The sequence below is a fragment of the Macrobrachium rosenbergii genome, chromosome 3, assembly GCF_040412425.1.
Source record: "Macrobrachium rosenbergii isolate ZJJX-2024 chromosome 3, ASM4041242v1, whole genome shotgun sequence".
Taxonomy (NCBI): Eukaryota; Metazoa; Arthropoda; class Malacostraca; order Decapoda; family Palaemonidae; genus Macrobrachium; species Macrobrachium rosenbergii.
In genome coordinates this window covers 4,902,107-4,908,927 of record NC_089743.1, presented here as the reverse complement: position 1 = coordinate 4,908,927, position 6,821 = coordinate 4,902,107, and the positions used below count along the sequence as shown (strand labels likewise).

At 36.7% G+C, this 6,821-nt stretch overlaps 1 long non-coding RNA gene across 1 annotated transcript; it reads right to left on the bottom strand.

The window, feature by feature from the left end:
• Nucleotides 1–2,511: 2,511 nt before the first annotated feature.
• Nucleotides 2,512–6,446, bottom strand: LOC136852115 (uncharacterized). The gene is made up of 3 exons (XR_010857074.1): nt 6,304–6,446; nt 5,233–5,318; nt 2,512–2,912 (listed from the first exon to the last, which is right to left on the bottom strand). It is a non-coding gene; the product is annotated as an uncharacterized lncRNA (long non-coding RNA).
• Between the last annotated feature and the right edge of the window lie 375 nt (nt 6,447–6,821).

Below are 6,821 nucleotides of genomic sequence, written 5' to 3'. Positions count from 1 at the left end.
GGCAATACATGACTTACATAACATCGTTGTATATATATTATATGGCATTACATGTATTTGAAAATATTTAACAGAACAAGCCCGTTTGGGACTGACTGACTTGTTCTCGAATTTTAAACATTTTGTTTTTTTGCCCCATGGGAAGGTCTTACGCTGACTCCGTTATATATATATATGTTTGTGTGTATTTTGAACTTCAAAACATTCAAAACATATAATAATAATAATAATAAAAATATAATAATAATAATAATAATAATAATAATAATAATAATAATAATAATAATAATAATAGCTAAGGAAAGAGTGGTATATCTTGGGCATTGACAAACATTTGACAAGTGACTCCCATATAATCATGTTTCAGTACAAAGCTAACCTATTCCAGTAGAAATGACTTTCTGCCTCTCGTGTAAACAGCCATCAGTATTTTTACAATATTGACTAATAGACATTTATACATAGTTATTGGTGTTAAATTCCTAAAAGCATGGAAGTACACACGAATCTATATTCAGCCTAAAGGGTTATGCGGATCTATCTGTCGTCACTTAATTTATAAATTCAGCAACGGACAGCAGTAAGGGTTTCATCTACAGCGAGCAAATTCACCTACATACATAAAATAAGTTTTTTTTACAAAATGCGGTGATTTGTAAGCCTATAATTGCTGTCCATACTCGGCCACCTGGATACGATAATCCTCTCTGCTGTCTAGGTCAAGTAAGGAACACTTTAGGCTGCGTCCACACGATCGAGCTTTGTTCGACGAACTTTGTCCGATGTGACGTCAGAAGCGGAGATACAGCGGGCAAAGTCATAAGTTTGCCCGCTTCTGACGTCACACCGGACAAAGTTCGTCGAACACAGCTCGATCGTGTGGACGCTGCTTAAAGTAACTGCAGTTTACTTGAGCTGTGCACATACATCCCCGAAATAATGAAAATGAAGACCCGTTCACATGACAATATATTTTACTGATACTTTCAGTACAGGTGGCTTTATTCCAGACATACCTAAAAGGTTTCATCCACAAAAAATTTATTGGTTTTGGTGCCTCGCAAGGAATCAGCTTTCATTTGCAACAATCAAATGTGTAATTGCAATATTTATCTAGGATGTAATCCTATGATTTTATTAGTTTTGTATTTGTTTAATACACATCAGAACATTTACTGAAAAAATATACAAAAAGTCTTAATTTGTTCTGATTTTTACCACAACTTTTTTGCCATGAAATGACTTTTCTGCGACATTATTCCTGTGATTTTATTACCGTCCACCATAACTTAAATGTGACCTTTTTTCGGGCGAATTTGGGCATTAGTCTATCATTTGGGCAACTATTCATTATATAGATTGGGCGACAAATTATCAAAATCCTGCAAATTGCCACCAATCGTTTGGGCGAATCAGTAAGGAGAAAGAGGCAGAAGTATTTTAGGAAGTGTTTTCACGTGGTGATAACTAATCGGTTGGCGGATAACTCGCTACTTTGCTGGTTAATAATTGGCTTCGATACTTTATGGCTTTTCCTTTGTATAGGCAATATTGAATTATGTTTCGTGGCGGTGCACACACAAAAACCAGATGTAAAGCCCGAATTAGGTGACTAACCTTAGCTATCCGAAGTTTGCGGACCGTAGCCAGGATAATAAAGTAACAGATTTTTGAGTTTTTGTCCCTGCGCTCCGAATTCTAAAGCAAACCCAGTTTACTCTCAATTCTAAAACTAAGTATTACCAAGAGATTAGCAAAACTAAGGACCAAAAGCACAACCCCATCCTCACGAAATCCTTCGAGCAATTTTAACATTCAAAAACTTTACAGCCAGAGACAAGGCCACCAACTATTTAAACAATGCATTATGCAAAAATCCTGCATTTCTGTCGCCTCACTTACCCGATACATACAAGTCTAACGGTATAGCCTGTGTTGTAGTAACCATCGACGGTCACAGTAACTTCAATTCATATGCATAAGCAATAACCACTCCCAGGACAAATTACACTACTGAAAATTTGCTGCCTGCTAAACTTTCTTACAACTATATTATAAACCTTACATACCAATTTGGACTTTATTCAAACCCGGAAGATCCTCAAAATATTTTCTTGGCTGTATCTCTCGTCAAGCGAATTTTCACTTCAACTATTATCGCTCAAGTCACTTTTACAAGTGTTCTCAGCCGAATGCGATCTCCAGATCATAAAGAAAGGATCTTAATTATTCCCGTCATCAGAGGGGTCAAAATACATGATCACTTCGCTGAATTGAAGTTTAAATCTGCATAGGCTATTGCAAGTAAAAAAATTCGAGGTTAATATACTAGAACCTCCTCAGAATTAAAAACCATTATTTCAGTTCATTTCTCGTAAGTTTCCCCATCTTACTTACGTTAACCAACCAATCAGTAACTACCATTCCCTTGATTTCATAGGACATTCTTTCATGGAGTATTAAAAGTCTACCTCATCACATGACATTTTAGGGTTAAAGAAATGGACAAAGGTTTACAGACATACTGTATATCAAGCTGGTCTTCATACATGTAAATACTATTACATATCCATGTAAATACTATTACATATCCAAAGTAGTCAGATTAAAAAATTGAATAGTAGGTAGAGCACAGCATCTACCAAGTTCTAGTTGTCTGTGTAACAGAATTCAGAGCACTTCGAATCCTCACAAGGCATGCACAGCGTCTACACGTAGAGCTCTAGTTGTCAGGGTAACCGAATTTAGTGACTTTAGGACACGCATAGCGTTTACAAGCCGAGTTCTTGTTGTCTGGGTAACCGAATTCAGAGCGCTTCGAATCCTCACAGGATATTCAGTCTTAACGAAAAGTGTTGCTTTCCATTACTATTAGTGTCGATGTTATGGTCTGCTGCAGCTACACCAAGAGCCTGTGCATAAGAAAAGTGTTTGATTTTGGACTGGACTGGAATATAGAATTTAGGCCAAAAGGCCAAGCACTGGGACCTAATGAAGTCATTCAGCGCTCAAAGGAAACAGAAGCAAAACGTCTGAAAGGTGTAACAGGAGGAAAGCCTCGCAGTTGCACTACGAAACAATTTGTTAGAAGAGGGTGGAAAGTAAGATGGAAGAGAATATGAACGGTTACAATATACTAAAAAGTTCCCATTGCATAACCTACCCTCTTAGTGAAAATAGCCTGTTCAGTTAGTCCCAGCAGCTACTCTAAGACTATTGTTATAATTAATACTATATCGTATGGGTAAACTTTCCCATTAATAATCCCATGTATTAGTATTATTTCAAGCTGCCATCAACTTTCACACTGACAAACCCATATAGTACCACCATTAATCCTTCAAACTCCCAAAAAGACAACAGGATAGAGTGCCATCTTTTAAGATTAATAGGGTACCAATCTCACACTGAAACAACCGCATCTAACTTTAGTGCTACATAACTATGAAAGGTACCATGTAACGCAACATTATCTGTGCCATGCAACGCAAACACTATCTGGCAACTTTCGTCCTTTAGTATACAGTCTTAAGGGAATTGAAACTGCACAACCCCACGAAGCGAAAAATCAAGTTTGAATTCAGAATAAGGGGTTCCGAAGCAAGCTTCGGCGACGGAGGAAATGTGGATGAAGGTAGGGGATCAATGAAAATTTGCAATGCAATCTGAACTATTTCCTAACATGAAAGCTTTGCTTGAAGATTAAGAGGGGGGCGGGGTGGGTGTTGAGCACATTGACGGAACGTTAACAAGACTGCAAATATTTGAATTACAATTTCCACTATTAACCAGCCTATTAAAATACCTGACAAGTCCACGACGTCAAAAAAAAATTTCTTTAACATTCCAAGACCTAGACCTCTTAGAAAATCTTTAAGATCGGCCTATTACCCATCTAGTTCCTACTTAGTTGTGGGAATGAAATTCTAAGCTCCACTAATACATTCAAACTTACATCTCACGACCAAACAAATGTAAGTACTGTAATACCCTCTGCTATTAGTAACTTTCACTGTCAAATGTCTCCCTAGGTCTTGACTACCGCATTTTTTACCCCCGTCAATTCCCAGCATCCTTAGACTAGCATTTATTACCTTTAGCCTAACCCCTCCATCTATATAAAATTAACACATTCACCATATTCTAGCCTATTCTATATTTCAAGTTCCATATCTAACTTCCTATTTCAAGTTCCATATCTTAACTTCCTATTTCAAGTTCCATATCTAACTTCCCATTAAGTCCTAGCTACACGAAAACTATCAGCCTTGCAGTTCTAACCTAAATAAGTTGGTTGGTTTGAAATCCCTGTTGTGCATGGTGACTAAGTCACCATGCTTGTTTTTGAACTTCCTGTTGTGCATGGTGACCAAGTCACCATGCACAACATGCAAGTCCACCTTTGCCTGGCAGGTGGCAACTCCACCCCGGCAAAGGTGGACTTGGGAAGTGACTAAAGAAAAACTGAATTTAAACGCAAAACTGAATTTAAACGCAAAACTGAATTTAAACGCAAAACTGAATTTAAACGCAAAACTGAATTTAAACGCAAAACTGAATTTAAAAGCAAAACTGACGCAAAACAGAGACGCAAAACTGAGACGCAAAACTTAAGAAGCTGAAATAATTACTCAGCTTTAAAAATTGAGTTTTCAAAAACTTCAGGATTCCAAAACAGACTACTAAACTTTACAATTCTAAAAAAAACAACAAAACTAATTGAAATTACAAGGTCAAACCACACAAAGCAAAAGTTTAAATATAAACATGTTTAAATCCTTTAACTTCAAACAATACTAGATTTACTCTACAAACCTCCGCGCACATCAAACCTCCGCGCACATCAAACCTCCGCGCACATCAAACCTCCGCGCACATCAAACCTCCGCGCACATCAAACCTCCGCGCACATCAAACCTCCGCGCACATCAAACCTCCGCGCACATCAAACCTCCGCTAAAAAATTAAATGGTTTAACAAAGTTCTGAAGCTGAAACAAATCCTAAAGTTTGAAATTTTCAAAGCTGGAAAAACTAAATTTTAACCTTTGCAATTTTAAACAGTAAATTTTCAAAATTCTCAAAACTAAGGTTTTGAATCTGAAAAAAATAAGCTAAATGCATTAAAACAAAGCCTGAACTTGATGAAAACTTAAGAGTTTTGATTCTGAAAAAAAAAAAAAAGTTTGGGGGGGTTGCTTATGACAAAAAAAAACAAAACATACTTACTCACCCATTAATCTCAAGTCATAAGGTATCGGTACATCTAAGGCAATTCAATGACACATGAGGCACGCTTATTTAGCGACACACCCTGACCTGAAATAAAAAAATATTAAAGACAAAAATGTTCTAGCAAGTGGAAAGAACCAAAGGCTGACTATTGGTCACGATCAGCTGGGCCATCTGGCAAGTTTTAAAATACTAAAACTTGGAGCAGCAAGCAAGGCTATATAAATACTGATATGCGTTACTAGTTTGCCACTTGAAACCTAAAATAATTAAGTTTAAATCAACTTATTATACCCCTATTACGAAGATTATACCCCTATTAGGAAGGCTATGGTAGTCGAGTTAGGCCTCTCTAATCCTCAAGAAACTTTAAACCCTATTGCATCGTAAGAATCTTTTGAAGTATATAGTTATAATGAAAATTGCCGTAGCACAGCATTAATACTGCTAGCATGGTTCAAAGTGCATAGGATTACCACTCAAAGCAATCATTTCAGTTTAAACTTCGAAAGTCTTAAAACCACGGTTTGAAGGGAATTCTCAACAATACCCAAACAATTTTAACAGTTATTGTAAGAATTTAGACAAAATCAAATACTAATTTTTGAAGATACAAAATCCGCAAATGGAAAACGGAAAACTTTCATACGACAACTATGTCATAGCTCAAGTACCATAACCTAAACATTTGATGAATATTTAAAAAAAAAAAAAAGCTAGCAATGGTATCCACTCCCCAACGCAAACCTTGAAGCACGCCTTCATGCCCAAAATCTTGCAAAGTCTTCTCACAATACGACATATCTGAAACACTGCTCAAGCTTCTCTAGACCTCAAAAGAATACTGTAAACAGAAGACACGCAAGTGAAGAAAATGGGCGATTTGAACCCTAGAACAAATTGTAAGTCAGGCCAGAGAGCATTTGTACACTGCGCACCAAGGATAGACAACAAATTACAACCTGAAGTGAAGTTCATACAAGAAAGTAAATTTAAAAAGAACTAATATTCTGCAAGAGCTACGATATTGACGAGAAAACACCGAAACAATAAAATATAAGAAAAACCTTACTTTGAAAACGTACAAGGGTCCGACAGAGAGGGAATCATCCCTGTGGAGGACTGTACGTAAAACCAAACAAACTGAAGCCAACGGTCCTCGAGAACAGCACAGCCGAGATCCCAAACCCAAATGAACGAGAAAGTCGAGTATAGTATCAACGAAACCTATCTTACCAAGCTGGAGACTCACAACAATGAAACAAGCTGTTCTTGAGGATAGCAGCCAACGGCCGCTGCAACTGCCTGTTTGTGGGACGTTACTTTATTGCCCTTTCGCCACCGAGGAAGTTTACGGCGATGACCAGAAAATCGACAGAAATTATTATTATTATTATTATTATTATTATTATTATTATTATTATTATTATTATTATTATTATTATTATTATTATTATGGAGTTTGCCATTTACTCTTCCTTTTTAGCACTACCTGAATTATGTATCGGTGTTTGGTCTTTATTTGAAATTATTATTATTATTATTATTATTATAGTTGTTCCTGTTGTTTCAGCAGTGCTTGGGCATAAG